Source organism: Jaculus jaculus, chromosome 4 (genome assembly GCF_020740685.1).
Source record: "Jaculus jaculus isolate mJacJac1 chromosome 4, mJacJac1.mat.Y.cur, whole genome shotgun sequence".
NCBI lineage: Eukaryota > Metazoa > Chordata > Mammalia > Rodentia > Dipodidae > Jaculus > Jaculus jaculus.
In genome coordinates this window covers 76984116-77002939 of record NC_059105.1, presented here as the reverse complement: position 1 = coordinate 77002939, position 18824 = coordinate 76984116, and the positions used below count along the sequence as shown (strand labels likewise).

At 36.8% G+C, this 18824-nt stretch overlaps 1 protein-coding gene and 1 pseudogene across 5 annotated transcripts in view; both read right to left on the bottom strand.

Annotated features, from left to right (window-relative positions):
* Positions 1-15392, bottom strand: part of LOC105945115 — a 90706-nt pseudogene extending 75314 nt beyond the window's left edge.
* Kcnh7 (potassium voltage-gated channel subfamily H member 7) overlaps positions 1-18824 on the bottom strand; it is a 461887-nt gene that overhangs the window by 241625 nt on the left and 201438 nt on the right. The window lies entirely within an intron of this gene.

Below are 18824 nucleotides of genomic sequence, written 5' to 3'. Positions count from 1 at the left end.
TTAAAAGCATACAGATTACTTAGCCTTATGTTCTATTGTTAATAAGCAATTATTTGCACAAAGGCATGAGAGTTTTCCACAGCATTTCCCAACAAAAGTTGGAAATATCTTTCCACATGTATTGTCTCCCTTGGAAGCAAAAACTTGTTCATCACTCACAGTTTTATTAAACCAGAGTGTTCTAAAATGTATGCATTTCACTTAACTACTTGCCCAATGATATTACAGATTATAACCCATCTCTTGTTATTTTGTAAGACTAAAATGTTTTAACACTAGCATTTTCATGCAGTTTAATACAGTGATAACAGTTTACATATGGGTAACATTTCTATTGTACATTTTTTCTAAAATCTTTTGATAATTTATCCAAAACCAGTTTGCTACAGAACTGTTGGCTATATGTAGCTTATTAATATTGTGGCCTACATGGCAATATGCTTATATAATTATGGGGTCCACTTATTGTGGCTGAGTGAAGACATTATGAATATGGATTTCAGGACTAGAGTACTTGAGCTTAAGGCCCAGTTCTTTGAATCAGGAATGTCAGCTTGTGTAAGTTACATAATTTCTTTGGATTTGTGTCAGAGAGGATAATACTATATTACAAAGTTGTAATAAATATTAAATTAACCAAAAATCATAATATTTTAGTAGATGTTAAGTACACACGATACATATATCAGCCAATACAATTACTATTGGTTCAATAGTTTAAGAAATTTTATATGTAGTATTATTTACTAAAAAGGTAGGGGCCATAGGATCAGATAAACCAAGATTCTACCTGCAATCAATATAATTTTGTTTCCCACTTGATAAATGGCCTCCAATAATGCCTAGAAGTCATGTAAAACTAGCTCTGTCATGCTTCCTAGTCAGTGGCTTCCTTTTATTTATGAATTCTCATTTTAAATTTCCTAGATTACATTACATAATTAGATTAGACCTTTATTTATTTGAGTTTTATAATGTACTTTCTTGATTTTTCTGTCATGGAATATTCATAGAATAAGAATTGTAATTATTTTTAACTACTGTGACAGCCTTGGTATCTACATCACAAACTAATTTCTAAGTCTTATCTCCTAACATTCTCTGATTCACTTTTCATAGCATAATCATTACTTTAATCCTATCAAAAGAAATTTCAGATAGCTTTCAGTAGAATGGCATTTAATGTGCAGATATAGTTTAAATCCTTCAATTCTGATCCTGGCTCTTTTGCTCATTAATCCTATGACCTGGGTAATTTATTTAACCCTATATGGCTCCTTCATCCATTTTCTTACATACATAAAAGGACAAAAAAAGTTCCTGCATCATGGAGTGGCTATAAGTATTAAATGAGTCAGTGAGTGTATAGCATATAGATCTTCTCCTGGTTATCAAGTCTTTAATGTATGTTGCCTATATTACTGTATAATTTAATAAATTGGAGACAATGGGGAGTGAAGTCATTAATGGGAGACATTGTGATTTATAGGTAAACTCTCCAATACTGATCTGCCAGGCAAGATGTGCAAACTGTCCTAATAGTGGCATGACTTTATGTGGGTAACCAACTATTTTCTGATGGTATTTGAGGCCAGCCTATGCACAAGTCAATTCAAATCAGGTACTATAAACCTGGCCAAACCTCTGTGGCCAGGGTTGATGGAAGAGCATAGGCCTTAGTGTGGAAACTAGTGCTGTTGCTTTGCTAAATGGACCTGAGGTGCCTGTCAGGTTTCTTTATGCCCACTGATTACTATTGATGACAATTTTGGTCAGAGAAACTTCTTTCTGTAGGAGTCAATGCATAATATAAAGGCTTACCACCTATGATAGTGTGGACAAGAGACTGTGAGTGGGACATTGGTATCACTGCCTTCAATGCTGAAGGGACATCACAGAAAAGGTGATGGAAAGAAGGTAAAAACTGTAGTTATGGTGGGGTGTTGTGGAAAACCATCTTGAGAGCATGGCATGGTCATTGCATGCTTGCAACTTGAAAGAGGCCACACCACGGGACCCAACAATATCCCTTCATGGTAAGGTGAGGGGCTCACAAGGCCTGACCCTTTACTGAGGAATATACATAGTTAACGGTTGCTAGGATGAGGGACTTGTGTGGTTCCAACCCTCTCTGAACATCTCTGGGCAGCCAATGGCTGCTGATGAAGTGTCATTTTCTTGAGTATCATATCCACTGGTAAGTTGTCCATGCTCTTTTAAGCATCTAAATTAAATGCATTAGGTTACAAAAGAAACAAATAAAAACAGGTTAAAAGTACACGTCAAGGGCTGGAGAGATGGCTTAGCGGTTAAGCGCTTGCCTGTGAAGCCTAAGGACCCCGGTTCGAGGCTCGGTTCCCCAGGTCCCACGTTAGCCAGATGCACAAGGGGGCGCACACGTCTGGAGTTCGTTTGCAGAGGCTGGAAGCCTGGGCGCGCCCATTCTCTCTCTCTCCCTCTATCTGTCTTTCTCTCTGTGTCTGTCGCTCTCAAATAAATAAATAAATAATTAAAAAAAAAAAAGTACCCGTCAAAGTAGAAGATTGACTAGCTAGGAATAAAAAATGTATCAGCTAGAATAATAAGAGGATGAGAGATGCTAACAAGGAGAGAATAAGATCAAAATACATCATATACAACCATCCATTATATGTATAATTATTATACACTAACATAAAATAAAAAGTACAGGTATATTTGCCTGTGATAGTTTGAATGGAAGGCCTCCAAAATATTCAGGAATTATTTATTTATTTATTTATTTGAGAGTGACAGACACAGAGAGAAAGACAGATAGAGGGAGAGAGAGAGAATGGGCGCGCCAGGGCTTCCAGCCTCTGCAAACGAACTCCAGACGTGTGCGCCCCCTTGTGCATCTGGCTAATGTGGGACCTGGGGAACCGAGCCTCGAACCGGAGTCCTTAGGCTTCACAGGCAAGCGCTTAACCGCTAAGCCATCTCTCCAGCCCATATTCAGGATTTTAATAAACTTTGTAATTTAGATCTGCAGCCACCTGGCTTGAGGAGAGGTGTCACTATGAATGGATCCTAGAGTACAGCCGTAAGGTGTGGGGATGGATTTAGAATTCCAGTCTAAAGATAGGCTAAGCACCTGAGTTCTTCCTGAAGTGTGCTTACATGTGCTGGTGGTGTGGCTTTTGGGTTTTGGTTTGTGATATTTCTCTCTCTGTTTGGACCTGTGAAAGCAGGCCAGCTTCTTCTGCCATTATTGAACTTCCCTTGGATCCATAAGCTGTAAATAAATTTCCTTCTTCTGATAACTTGTGGCTAGTTTGGAAGTTCATTATAGCTGCCTGAAGCTGACCATTTCACTGCCTTATGAACAATCAGGACCCAGGCAGCATACCCAGCCCTCTTAAATGAAATATGCTTTTCAGTTATTATAAGAATAACCTGATAAACTTGGGTAACTTATAACAAATATTCATGAAAGTGTATTTAAAACTCTGCCACATCCCACATAGCTCTGTTGTACAGCTTTTTAGTATTTTATAATGTATTTAGAAAAAGTCAGAAAGAACTACAGGCTTGATAATTACTTTAAATAATTTCTGCTGGGAAAAGAAAAAAAACTATAAAAATAATTAACAATAAAAGTAGAAGAGAAGTAGAAATAAAAAGAAATGAATTTGAGTCATGAGCAAGGTAAATGTAGTTCTGGCCACCTGGGAAGAAGACCTGTAAGGAAGTTTGGCTGCACGTTCTTGATGCCTTTTTCAATGGATCAAATGGAGTGGTTAGACTTTTCATGTAGCTGTTATTAACTGGACTGCTGTGAATGTGGGAGCAATATGTTTATATGAGTACATGATTATTTAGTTCAATCTTCAATAAATATACACATTTTCATATACACTTTCAGTTATATTCTCAGATACAAAACTGTAGTTGTATGAAAAATGGCTCAGCAAAAATGTTAATAAAAATATGCCATTTGTTAATCAAGATAATAAGTACTTAGAGATGATGAATGCCTATAGAAATTTTGGCAAAAACTTATGTAAACATTACATGTGATAATATTTATAAAACATATTTCTAATAAAATTATATGGTGCTAAAAGCATGAAACATTTAAACTAACTTATGTAAACATTACATGTGATAATATTTATAAAACATATTTCTAATAAAATTATATGGTGCTAAAAGCATGAAACATTTAAACTGGGAAATGCATCTATTTGGTATTATTTCTCAAGACAGAAAACCATAATTCTGAATGTACACTAGATTGAGTGGCTTTTTGTGATTGCACATTCAATGACTATTAAACTAAATAACATAAGTGATTGGAATGTTCAGATATAGTAAAATAACTAAATCTCAGTGAGATTGGGTGCCTTGCAAAGAATCCATTCACAGTATCTGAGCTGGTTTGAACTATAGGATAGCATCATCATTAGGAATAGGATACATAATTGTCTGAACAAGTTCAAATATACTCACTCTCAGAATGACCTTAAAGATCTTTGTAATGTACAGAAATTAGAATAATTTAGTTGGTGTAACACCAGGTGGAAATATTAAAGTTTATTATTTTGAAACATAATACAATATAAAGTAGCAGGGAAATCAGCTGATAGACAAGTGACTATGTGGAGCTATTTTTGTACATCCCCAAGAGTTAATCTATTTTCTTTGTCTGTCAAAGAGGAGATTTTAAAACCATAATGCTAGTAGCTCCTACATAGCAGAGGGAGTTTTTGGAATGAAAGACAGATAAAAGTATTTGTTACTTAGTCAGGAAATTCTGACATCATATTAGGAAGCACTCCTTTGCCACATGCGTTACAACAGGGGAATCAATGTTGATTCTCTCATCTTTTTGCAGAAGCAGTCTTCACAGAAGATTTAATTTGTCTAAGATGTAAGAACATCACAAAATGCATTTGCTTGGGCTGGAGAGGTAACTTAGTGGTTAAGCGCTTGTCTGTGAAGCCTAAGGACCCCAGTTTGAGGCTCAATTCCCCAGGACCCACATAAGCCAGATGCACAAGATGGCGCATGCGTCTGGAGTTCCTTTGCAGTGGCTGGAGACCCTGGCATACCCATTCTCTCTCTCTCTCTCTCTCTCTCTCTCTCTCTCTCTCTCTCTCTCTCTCTTTCTCTTTCTCACTTTCTGCCTCTTCTCTCTCTGTCACTCTCAAATAAAAAGAAAATTTAAAAAATGCATTTTCTGGTTTCTTCCAGATTCTGATACCAACATTGTTAGAGTAGTCCATGGTTGGCCACTATATGCATGCATGTACATATGTGTTCATGTGCATGAGTGTGTGTGTGTGTGTGTGTGTGTGTGTTAGGAATTCCAATAAGATGTTGATATTTATCCATCTATACATAGATTTTTACATATATAGGCAGGTAGAATTTTTTGTAAGTATACTGATTTAAGAAAATGCAGGGCTGGAGAGATGGCTTAGCGGTTAAGTGCTTGTCTGTGAAGCCTAAGGACCCCGGTTCGAGGCTCGGTTCCCTAGGTCCCACGTTAGCCAGATGCACAAGAGGGCGCACGCGTCTGGAGTTCGTTTGCAGAGGCTGGAAGCCCTGGCGCGCCCATTCTCTCTCTCCCTCAATCTTTCTTTCTCTCTGTGTCTGTCGCTGTCAAATAAATAAATAAAATTTAAAAAAAAAAAGAAAAGAAAAAGAAAATGCATTGTTTTATTTCAGTTGGTATCCCATTTAACTTACAATTAAAAATGCATAAAACTAGAAAAAGATCTCTGTCCTCCTTCTGCTTTGTAATTAGTGCTCATATCTATGTATGAACTATCTTTATTCCTATGGGATTTTCTGAGAGCAAACTACAGATACTTCTCAACGTGAGACCAGGATGCACTTCATCTTGTTTCACACATGGGGGCGCACATAAGTTTATCATCATTCTGAGCGTAAGGAATGCAGGCAGCTGGAATCTAGTAATGTATATGGAGAGTTGGGACAAAACAAAAATCAATAACATCTCTCTGTTATCATAGTAGTATACTCACACTTGAATTTCTTCAATAGCCAGGAACTGGGTGACAATGTGGTAATGTGGGGTGGGCAGAAGAGATATGAGTATTCTCCGTCATGGGCTGAATAGGAAAATAGTCCCATGTATGGCTTTTCCAGGTGTCTCCAAGTGGTTTCATGTCCACTGGATCAAGAACACAAGAGACTACACTTGAGTGTTCATTCTTGTGAAAACCAAGAGACACACTCACAGAGCTGGTGCCTGTGAGTAGCCATTGGCCAATACTGCCTTGGGTGAGGACAGCACAGCATTAACCAACTAACAATTTCTCAGTTCTGGTTGGTGACTAGACTCTATTTCCATCCAACTCCCCTCGATGTACCAACTTTAAGTTCTGGAGAGGTTTAGAATCATTTCTGATTCAGGAAGAAGAGGATGGCTAGCTCAAAGCAGTGAGTGAGGACCACTTTAAAGTCCCTTTGCACACACAAGCTCCCCAGAAGGGATTTGCACAACTTTTCTCAGACACTGTATGCAGTGCAGTTATGAGGATAGTTTAAAACTGATCATAGTGGGAAAAGCTACAGCACATTTTTCATATTCTTATCATTAAACATTTAGCAGGATACTATTTCTTTATGTAAAGAATGATGACAAAGATGTTGGAATGTGTATTTACCCCCAAAAGGCCAAGTAAGAGCCTAGAAAGAAGGAGAATGTTGGATAAGAATTATTTACTGGATAAAATAAGGAATTATTAAGGTTTTGAGGTGTGATCTCCGTATATGGCCAGGCTGGACTGGAGTTCCCAGCAATCCTTCTGCTTTGGCCTCAAGGGTTTATCTATGTTTTACCAGCTTCGGCAAAAGGTGATTATCATAGATATCAAATTAACTCAAGGTGATAGTAGAATTTTAGATACGATTTAAGTTTTACAGACATTCATTTGAAGCCTTTATGGGAAACAATGTGTACATTGGCAAGTAATGTCCATAGTATATATAGATTTACAGCTGGGAGGAGTGAAAGTTTTAAAATGCAATTCTGGGACTTACACTTATTATGCTGTCCCTGGGGAGATTATCTGGTAAAATATACAGTTAGAGAACAGAAGTGTGCTGAGGATATGACCTTCAGGAACAGCTACAGCTGAGAAATGGGGCAAACAGAGGAATTCAAAAGAGTAGTGAAAAAGCACATAAGAGAGCACAGATAGAAAAAATGAGGAAAATGCAACTTTACTCTCTATAAAGATGAAGACAAACTCACCCTGGGTAAAGATGAAGACATTGCCTCTGCAATTAGGAATTGCCTTTCAAACATAGTTGTCTTGATCAGGAGATTATGACAATTAATCAGTGAATGCGCTGAAAACAGACTATCTTTTAGAAAGGTTATTAAATTTCAGAGTAAAGGAAATTAAATATAAAATGGAAATATTAGTTCCGGAATAGTTCCTAAGTGTGTTCGAAAATATCAGCTGGGGGAAATTACATCTATGAGAAAATGGTCTCTGAAACTAGATGTCTCTGATCAGGAGTCAAGGGCCTAAAGTGTTAATCCAAGCTGAGCTAGGAATATATAGGCAACTCTCTGTTGGATTTTGGTCTGAGTCTCTGAGCTCTCACCTGAGCAAGGGGAGAGGATTTTGGCATAGCTGTAGTGGCTCAGAAGAGGCCTGCTTTCCTCAGGACCTTTGCAAACACATGCCATTCTCTACCCAGTCAAGGAGGCTGTCTCCATCATAGTGTAAGCTGCAGTTGGACACGCCCACAGTGAGGTTCATACCAGGCCTTCCAGGATGCCAGGCTAGAAAACTGAGTAGATTTGTTCCGGACTATTATTTATCTCTAAAAACTTGACTTTAGGCAGGCAAAAGTTGTAGGTTGCAACCTCCTGGGGTGTGGTAGGTTTCTACATCACTGTCATTTTGTGGGAGCACATGAGATCAATAGCTTGTTCCTTGACCTCACACACACCTATCATAGTAGAGCTCTCTAGGTGCAGATTCTGCACTTCTGCATATGGAGAGTTCTTTACTTTTTCTCTTGTATTTCAAGACATCTGTTAAAACACATCTACTCAGAATAATTATATGTCAGGAATGATTAATATATGGAATGCCTATTTTAGAAACCAGTTTACTAAAATCACCAAAATAAAATAGATTTTTTTTCAAAAATTTGAAGAAAAGTTTTATCTGCATTTTGTTTTTAAATGGAATGGAATATCTAAATCTTAAGAGAACAAAGTTGAAATAAATTCCTGTTATTCTTTTTTTAATTTTTTAATTAATTAATTTTTAATTAAGTATATGCTTTGTATGGATATTTCATATGTTGGTATTATCCTTTCCCTCCTCCCTGTCCCCATGCAGCTGAGGGCCCTCCTCAGTGGGATTGCTGGTATTTCCAAAGGTTGCAGGTTATGAGTTGTAAGAGCAGCAGTTAGTCATTGTGTGTGTGTGGGGTGGGGGAGTTAGCAATGCCTCTTTAGTGCCCTCCCAACCTGTGGCTCTTACCACCTCTTCTTGCACAAAATTCCTTGAACTGAGGTGGGTGTGCTTTAAATATACTTTAGTGTTGTTGAGCTCTCTGGAATGTCTGGATTTCTGCTATGTTATGTGTTTTGTATCCTCAGGGTCTGAATACACATGGTTAATATTCACTTAAGGAAATGTTCAACATCCTTAACCATCAGGAAAAATCAAATTAGAACAACTATGAGATTCCACCTTACTCCAGTCAAGATGGCAAGTATTAACACATCAAATGCCAATAAATGTTGTCCAGGATGTAGGGAAAGAGGATCCCTCATTCACTGAGAGTGGTAATATATATTTGTACAACACTATGGAAATCAATATACTCTTTAAAAAGATGTAAATAGAGCTGCCAACTGTCCAGCCACTCCTCTACTGGGCATTTAACCTAACAGCTCCATTCTTCACTGCAGAGATACTTGCTCAACCATGTATAAAGCTGTTGAATTCATTATAGCTAAGAACTGGAATCAACCCAGGTGCCCATCATTGGATGAATGGATAATGAATATTTAGCACATTTGCACATTGGAATTCTACTCAACAGTAAGAAAAAAACTGATATAATAAAATTTGTAGGAAAATGGACGGACTTGGAACAAATCATACATAGCAAACTCATTCAAGCACAGAAAGACAAACACCACATGTTCTCCATCATCTGTGGCTCCTAACCTGGAACAGCCTGCATTACTGGCATACTTGACAGACAACACAAAGGCCAGATAATAGCAATGAAATGACTGGAGGTGGGCGAATAGGAATGTGAGATTGGAAGGAGATACACAAAAAACTACATCCAAAATAAATTTGGACCATGGATACTTTTTCTCATAGATAGTAGACTAAAAGGCATAACCTTCAATTGAAGCATGGAGGGATCATTAAATAAAAAGGGCCCCAGACTGCTCCCACAATGCACAACCCACAATTCCCATGGGGATAACTGGCATCCCCAGTGAGTAGGGTCCCTGTGAAGGGGCAGGGATGAGGGTAAGGATGGTACCAATATGTGCTATTTACATACTGAGTATAGCCATAACTAATAATAAAACAAAAAGAAGGACCCTGGAAAGGATGGGATGAAGTCTAACCTTAAAACATTTGGTTCTGGTCTGTAATTCCCAGTACCAGAAATCTGTTCCTACCTACATTGAGCTGTTGAGAGAAGAGACCTATGAGGTCTCCAAAACAAGACAGGCTACTGTCAAAGCAATTGATTACCTGCCTGAGGTAAAAGGAAAGACCCTACTGCTGAAGACATCACATGCAGCCAGCACAGAACAGGGAGAGATCTGGCTGGAATCCGGAAGTCAGTTCCCAGATGGTCTTCCCATAGAGTGCTAGAAAGTGCTATATGAGCTTCTGTGGAAAAAAAAATGACCAAGAATGTAGTAAGAAAGAAGGGGACACCGATATTTAAATGCAACCAGTCTGAAAAGAATTACACACCTGTGCAAAGGTGGTGTCCAGAGTTGGTGGGTAACCAATTCCTTATTATTATCATTATCTAACTTTTTTGTGCATAGTTACTTATTCATTCAGAGTGTGATATGGTGGCTAGCTCTCTGTTTACTTTAAGATGTTCTTTAAGGTATTGTTTACTATAAAGTTCTATCAAAGCAAACATGCATATTTTTAAATTGGTAGGATAGGGTGAATCTATTTCAACTTCATATGAGTTGTTATATGTAGTTGCAACACCCTAATGAGTCTGAAACTTCACTGTGAAAAAAAACAAAGGAACTAAACACTACATTACAGTACATCACAGAAAGACTGAAATTAGCGGCTCACTGGCAGGAAGTAATTTGAAGACAAAGAGTGGAAAAATTGGCAGTGGATTAGAAATCATGTCAATAACAATTTTTAATATTAAAATAATTTTTATTTATTTATTTGAGAGTGATAGAAAGAGAGAGAGAGAGAGAGAATGGGCGCCCCAGGGCCTCCAGCCACTGCAAACAAACTCCAGATATGTGTGGCCCCTTGTGCATCTGGCTAACATGGGTCCTGGGGAATCAAGCCTCGAACTGGGGTCGTTAGGCTTCACAGGCAAGCGCTTAACTGCTAAACAATCTCTCCAGCCCATCAATGACATATGATAAGAGAAATAAAATTTAATGTATTGTGTGAAATAAGACAGCTTCCAAAAGACAAGTGGTACATGAGCTCACTCACGTGGAATCTAGAAACGTTTATCTAATGGCACATACATAGAGAGTAGAGAAAAGTGAATGGTTAAAGGAGAGATGGAAAGGGAGAAGTTAGTTAAGTGACAGAGGATTACATTTAGATTGAAAGAATTAAAGTTGTGCTCACTTTAGTCAAGGAGAAACAGAAAATAGATAAGGGGTTTCTGGAAGACTGCAAATTGGAAGAGGTGGCATCTGTTGGGGGATGAACGATAGAGAATGTTCTCACTCTGTCATGGAATTGCAAATAACAGAATAATTTCCTTTTTTGGTTTATTTTTATTTATTTATTTGAGAGCAACAGACAGAGAAAGAGAGAGATAGAGAGAGAGAGAGAGAGAGAGAAAGAGAGAGAGAGAGAATGGGCATGCCAGGGCTTCCAACCACTGCAGATGAATTTCAGATGCAGGTGCCCCTTTGTGCATCTGGCTAACGTGGATCCTGGGGAATCGAGCCTCGAACCAGGGTCGTTAGGCTTCACAGGCAAGCGCTTAACCGCTAAGCCATCTCTCCAGCCCAGAATAATTTCCTTTTATGAATGATTAGTATTTCTCTGTGGGCACATAGATACTATTTTTAATTAATTAATTACCTTTATAAATAGCATCATTTCAATGCTGCATTTGGTATTCTATGTATTGTATATTGCATTGATGACAAATGGTCATAGAGTTTTATTTTTATGTGGTGAAAATGACCTTAATGACCTTAATTTTTTAAAAAAATAAATATATGTATATGTATCAGAATAATTCTGCGTGATAACAGTTTCACCAAACCAAAGACTAGTGTTTCTATAAAGCTAGAACAAGCTGGGCATGGTGGTGCATGCCTTTAATCCCAGCACTCGGGAGGCAGAGGTCAGAGGATTGTCATGAGTTCAAGGCCACCCTGAGATGAGAGAGTTAATTCCAGGTCAGCCTGGACCAGAGTGAGAACCCACCTTGAAAAACCAAAAAATAAATAAATAAATAAATAAATAAATAAATAAATAAATTAATTAATTAGTTAAATAAAAAGGCTAGAACAACCAGACAGGAATTTTAATGTGAAGATAATATCACCTATAATAGCAGTGGCAGTAAATGTTGGTGAGAATGTGGGGAAAGAAGAACCCTCATGCACTGCTTGTGGGAGTGCAAACTTTGTACAACCACTGTGGAAGTCAATATCACGACTCCTGAAAAAGATGAAAATATAACTACCAACTGATCTGGCCATTCCTCTAGTGGGCTTTACCCTAAAGGCTTCGCACTTCACTATAGAGATATTTTCTCATCCATGTTTATAGATGCTCAGTCACATTAAGTAAGAATTGGAATTAACTCAGATGTCCATCATCTGATGAATGGATAATGAAGATGTGGTACATATGCACAATGGTCTTCTACTCTGAAGTAAGGAAAAATGATGTAATGAAATTTATGGGAAAGTGGACAGACTTGGAACAGATCATAGTAAGTGAACTCACATGAGAACATAAAGGCAAATGCAACATGGTCCCCTCATCTGTGGGACCTAAACTGGACCAGCTTGTATTACTGTCATATCCAAAATGCCACCCTGAATAGGAGCATGGAGGGATCATCTTGTAGGGTCAGTCCTGGAGAGGTTGGGCTGAAGTCTCACCCTAAAATATTGGCCCTGGTTGGTAAATTTCAGTACCACAAATGAGTTATTACCCACATTGAGCTGTTGATTGGAGAGATCTATGAGATTCCAAAACATACATATTTACAAATATGTATTATAAATAGAAATTTATAATCCATAAAGTTATGTAGCAAGGATAGTATGCCTTTCTTTTATTTAATCATTCAGGATCTTTACAGTATCCAGGACTGTGTCTCGTCCTTATAACAATAACACTCTTACTAGCTACTATTTAGCATAAATATAACATAATATTTTGTGTATTGACCATTGAAACAAGGCCTAAAAATGATGTACAGTTAACCTTAGACATTAATTCTTCATTGACAGGGAATGTACTGAGTTACTGACTCAGAAGGAACATATTCACAGTTTTGCTGCAAGTCCCTGTCACACCAGATCTGCAACATGTCCGTGTGCAAAGAGCTTCATGATGCTCAGTTGCATTTAAGCATTGTGCCAGTGATTATCGTATGAATTAGTGATGTTTCCATATTGAAAGTTAACAAGAGTAAGATATCATGTTTCACTAATCTGAAATACAACATTTTCTTCCTTCTGCATTTATTAATTCATAAATAAGATAAATTATCAGAAGAGCTAGGGTATAGTCAAATATTGTTAAAGTGGTCAGTTAAAAACTATCCCCTTCAGTTCTTGTCACCTACTATGAAGTGAACACCATGCTGCCCAACATGCAACTACTTGAGGTTGCACTGACATTAACTAAGATTAAATAAATTGGTAAAGCCATTCTGTAATTTTACTAGCTGTATTTCAAGTGCTTAATAGTTACATGCAGCTATCTGTTACCACAAGGACAATGCCGAAATGGTCCATCACTGCAGCGGCTTCTATTGAACAGTGCTGACTTACATCCCACCTAGAGGTCACATTCTGCAGCTACCTTATGATTTTGTTTCCTCAGCGAATATTTAATGCACTCTAAATCCATGCCAGGATGTGAGCAAGTGTATTAGAGTATAAATGTAGTTCAGAAACTTTCTTTCATTAAATTTCTTAAAAGTCTTGTAGCAGACAAATGTAATGAAGTAACCTCTCAGGAATAATACCAAATAATATTGATAATGATATGTTCTCAAAAGGTTACCAAATTTTGGCTATTCTCTCTATATGATCTTTCTTGGTCCCAGTGATATAATTTCTTCTTATTTCAGTTTCATCAAAGTTGTTGTGAAGGATCTATTGCCCTGTGAATCCAAGCTTAGTTCAAAATTTTGATTCTCATTTTGCAAACTTAAGTTCTGATTTCATACCCACCCACACAGGCCAGGAGCTGCCAACTGTAGCACATATTGAATCATAATTTCTGTTAATTCCTTTTAGATAATAAATGCATCTAGGATAATCTATTCATGTCCTGTTTATCTTTGGTACATAAGGAAAAAGGAAGTCTTGGCCTAGAATTCTTCCTGTTTATTTTGCACAAATAAAATGGATGAAATTATCAGCCAAATAGTCCAGTTATTAAATATTTGAAATTATTCACTTAAGGAAGCTGTTGGAAAATCCTGTTGCTCTCTCATACAAAACCAACAAGCAAACAAACAAACCTCCCATTCAGAGTAGGGTATGTTGGATCATGCCTGAATATCAGCACTCTAGAAGAAGCTGAGGTCTGAGGACAGGCTTGGATATGTGGCCTGCCTGTGCTAGAGAATGTGTTGCAGGTCTGCTTGTGATAGACCCAGCCCATGCTTCAAAAAATTATTATTAATTTTTTTACAAAAAGAAAGAGTTGGGCTGGAGAGATGGCTTAGTGGTTAAGAGCTTGCCTGTGAAGCCTAAGGACCCCGGTTCGAGGCTCGGTTCCCCAGGTCCCACGTTAGTCAGATGCACAAGGGGGCGCACGCGTCTGGAGTTCGTTTGCAGAGGCTGGAAGCCCTGGCGCGCCCATTCTCTCTCTCTCCCTCTATCTGTCTTTCTCTCTGTGTCTGTCGCTCTCAAATAAATAAATTAAGAAAAAAAAAAGAAAGAGTAAAGAGGTCATATTCTTGGAGCTTCATACACAAACCCGAAAGGTTTCAGGAAATAATGTGTAACAAAAAGAGCTACAAAATATGCTACTGTGAGCACTTTCCATTTACCTCATTTAGTAAGAGTAATTATGTTCATCAGTTTGCAAAGTACCACAAAAATTCACTTCATCTTCCATGGCGACCCATGCTCCTTTCATTAGAGTTTTCTATCTCCTCTTACTTAAGGTACTTTAAAATCTGTGTCTGGAATGCCTTTTTTTGCACTAGTGCTTTGTAATATTGATTTAGTATAGCTTTTCCATTTTCTAGCACGAAGTTATATTATTTCATGAAAATAGCCTAAATTTAACATGATCACATAAGAGGTAAAGTATAATCTCAGCCAAAGATAGAAAGAAATGACCAAGGAAATCTAAAACATTTATCATCCGGCCTTCAAGGTGGCTATTCTATCTGCCTGCAGCTTCTCCTAACCTATCGCAAGTGCTGCCAAGCAGACTTCTAGCGTCATGTTCATTGCTGCTTCCAGAGGGCTGATGGCCCCTCACTATTTACCAAGCCATGAAAAGCAGTGCTGGCTTCTGTTACATGTTATCTTTTCTTTTTGGTTAAAGCTTTCCTTTGCTGTCTGGGCCTGGATGGCTCAAACCTCTAGGACTGTAATGTTAAATAAAAGGTTGTGCATGAAAGTTCAGAGGCATAATAAAGTCCTTAAATAAGTATATTTTAAAACAAACTGCTCATAATTGCTTTTTAGGGTTTTTTTTTTTTTTTTACTCAAATTCATTGATGTGTTCCATTGATATGGATGGAAACAAATACTTGTATTGGGTTACCTCACAAATTTCTTGAGAGGAAGGAACAAGTCTCGCACCATGTTTGCAAGCCCAGCTGTATAACTGAGTCACAGAGCTGGTGTTTATCTCTGGAAAGTTCACTCTGAACGCCTCATCTTCCTCAACATGTTTTTCACTGAATTTATGTCTAGTTGGCTGCCCACTTTCCCATGCACCTCTATCTGCCATCACCACAGATTTCACAAGACAGGTCAGTTTATAGAAGATTCATTTTAAATTCAATATACAAGGAGTAACATTGGGTTTCTTATTCCTTGCAGACTCTGAGACATTGTCTACATCAAAATGCACCTTCCTCATACTTCCTGTTCTTCTTTCTAAAAGTCAGTGGTGTCATGTTCCACTTCAGTGGTGAGGGGGATCAACTTGTTTTCGTTTGGAGACTTCTTACATTTTAGCTCATCTGTATTACTTAATCCTTCTTATGTGAATGAGTCCTCTTATCTCCACAGACAAGGTCTGGAAATTATTCAGTGATTCTCTCTGTCACTTGTCAGGAAGGTTTTTGCTTTGCAGACCATCCTTGCATCATCTTGTTCTAGAGAAAGAATGCCAGCCTAACGTTCTAAGTGTCCAGACAGCTCGCTTTTATTCTTTAACCCATTGCAATATATGAAAAAGTGATGTTCTATCCACTAATATGTTGATCAAAGATTTCAACTAGAAAGAAGAAATAAGCCCATGAGATTTCTTGTACATGGTGGTTACTATAATTAATAAAAATATCTTTGAAACTTGAAAATGCTACTGAAGTAGATTTTAAATGTTTTAAAAGAAAAATAAGTATGTGGAATATCCTGTTAAGTAGCTTGATTTACCCATTGCACAATGATACAAATAGTACTTCACATTGTGCACACATATATTTTTTTTTAATTTTAAAACAGCAAAAATCTCTATGTGTTTTTGGGATCTCACAAGGGGAGGTAGTGTTTGAAAGTACTTGGTCCCTTAAGATCCAGAAAAAATATGCTTTTTCATATAGGTTGATGAAAAGTTCTAGCTTGGATTTTTTTTTTTTTTTGATAGTCTTAAATGAGAAAACTGGCAGAGTTTACTGTTACAGAGATAATTCAGACTTAATAACAGGCATTAAAATTTTTGTTTAAAGTATTTTATTAGTGTATATAAAAAGAAATGAAATAATGGATTTCATTTCAACATAGTCATATATGTAATTTTTTCATGTCCCCTTCTTTTTCTTTCATTCTCCTTCACTCCTTCATTCATCTTCTTTCTCTACCCTGAAATTCCCCTCTTCTATTTCAAAGACTTATAAAATAAATTAATGCTTGCCTTTCTGCTTCAAAATCTATCATTAAAAAAGACCAGTCTAATTTATTCAAGGTGTTGGAAGCAAAGAGGTTGACTAGTTTAGCTTATCATGAAAATGCTAAGTCCAAATGATCTAGAGATATTTCCTGAGCATTAATTTCAAATTTTTCCTTCAAAGTACAATAGTTGCATGAAAAATGCTTATAGTTAATAAGAAATCTTGCAGGAGTCTACAGAAGGGTCTGGAGGCCCCATAAAGATTCTGCCTTAGATTGGAAGCATTGGGAAATGATTTCTTCTTTCTTTCTTTCCTTCCTTCCTTCCTTCCTTCCTTCTTTCTTTCTTTCTTTCTTTCTTTCTTTCTTTCTTTCTTTCTTTCTTTCTTTCGTTCTTTCTTCTTTTCTTGGTTTGTCAAGGTAGGGTGTTACTCTAGCTCAGGCAGAACTGGAATTCACTCTGTATTCTCAGGGTGGCCTCGAACTCACGGCGATCCTCCTACCTCTGCCTCACAAATGCAGGGATTAAAGACATGTGCCACCATGTCCCGCTTAAGGGAAATGATTTCTACTCAATCATCTTCAGTAGAATTAAATTTCCTAATGATGGCTGATTTCACATTTCAAATGTTGATATCAAAACTATTATGATAACATCTTATACACATTTCTGCTTGAGGTACTTCTAATAGAAAGTATTAATGGGCTGTGCTGTAACACAAGAGGTTTCCGCATTTTGAAAGCAGAAGAATGATTTTCTAGCACTGATACTGAATGTAATAAAAAGATAAGGTTGTACAACATCAAATTTGAGGGGTTGATGAAACAGGCATGAGTTAATTTAAAATGTAACTACCAGTTAGGACTAAAAAGTGAAGACAACAATTATAGCATATATTTGATAAATATCAGCAATATATCATAGCAAAATAGTTATTCCCCAAATCCCTATATGCAAATATTTATTCTCTGGCTGGTGAATGAATTTAGATAAATTTGTATAAATTAATATGTAAACAAATGGGGGTCAAATAAGGGCTACTCTGAATTTAAATCTGGGAGGGCCAATCAGAGAAGAGATAGATCACGGTTAAAGAGAAAATGGTGATGTGGTGAATACTTTTACCTACTTGCCTCCTCTAATTCTCATAGCTCTGTGAGGTAGGTAGATACTGGTAGGAAGCCTTGAAAATACTACTTTTGTTTTAAACATGAAGAATATTTTTAGAAGGTTTAAAAAACTCATTCAAGATAACAAAGTTAGGAAAAGATAAAGAATCAAGTTCAGATTACGTTTAGAGCCCATATGTAGATGTTCTATACTACCAGTTCTTTCAATATAACTTTTATCTGATCTACCATGAAAAAAGTGCATTTAAAATAGATAAAAGAACTAACAAAATGCTATAATTCCATATCAGAAAGTCTGAAAGATTGAATGCATCTTCCAAGATGAGGGACAAGGCAAATGTCCACTTTAATGTCTTCTCCACGCAGTTCTGGGAACTCTGGCTCATGTCATAAATAATAGAAATAAATAAGAACATCCATATAAGAAAGGTGATAAATAAAGATATCCTGTTGACTACATAGAGAATCCTAAGTTGTCTGCTAAAAATTCCTAATCTACTGAATATAATAAGGTGACTGTTTTCCATATAAATGTGTAACAATCAGTTATAGTCCTTCAAAGTATCAATTAACTAATGTAAAAAAATATAGGTTCAAACAGCTCTCAATACGAAATGTCCAAATACAAATCTAACAAAATTTCCTAGAACTTATAATGCTAGAAACTTTGATGTTGATGAAAGAATCAAGGATTTCAGAAACAAGAAAATGGACTATGACCATAGGCTAAAAGACTCATTGCTCAATTTTGCCTGTTTGTAATTTTTATCAGAATCACAAAATTATTATTTTATCTTGAAATAGGCAATATTACCTGAAAATTTATGTGGAAAAGCAAAGCCAATTAGACAACATTTAAAAATGGCAATAAAGTATAAAAAATAGTTCACATTATTTCAAGATGTCATATAGGTATACTAGTCAAGGCTACACAGTATTAATGGAGGCAAAGACATATAAAATGAAACAAAACAGAGAACTCAAATATAGATCAACATAAATTTGTCGAATTTTTTTCACAAAAGTGTACAACCATTTCAGCATATTCAAGTTAACATTTACACCAAATGGGGCCAGACATTTGGCTATCCCACTCACAGACCAAACATACATTCATAGACCAAACACACACATACACACACACACACAAACACAGCAAACAATAACACCTGAAAACGAGTCACTAGACTTAACATAA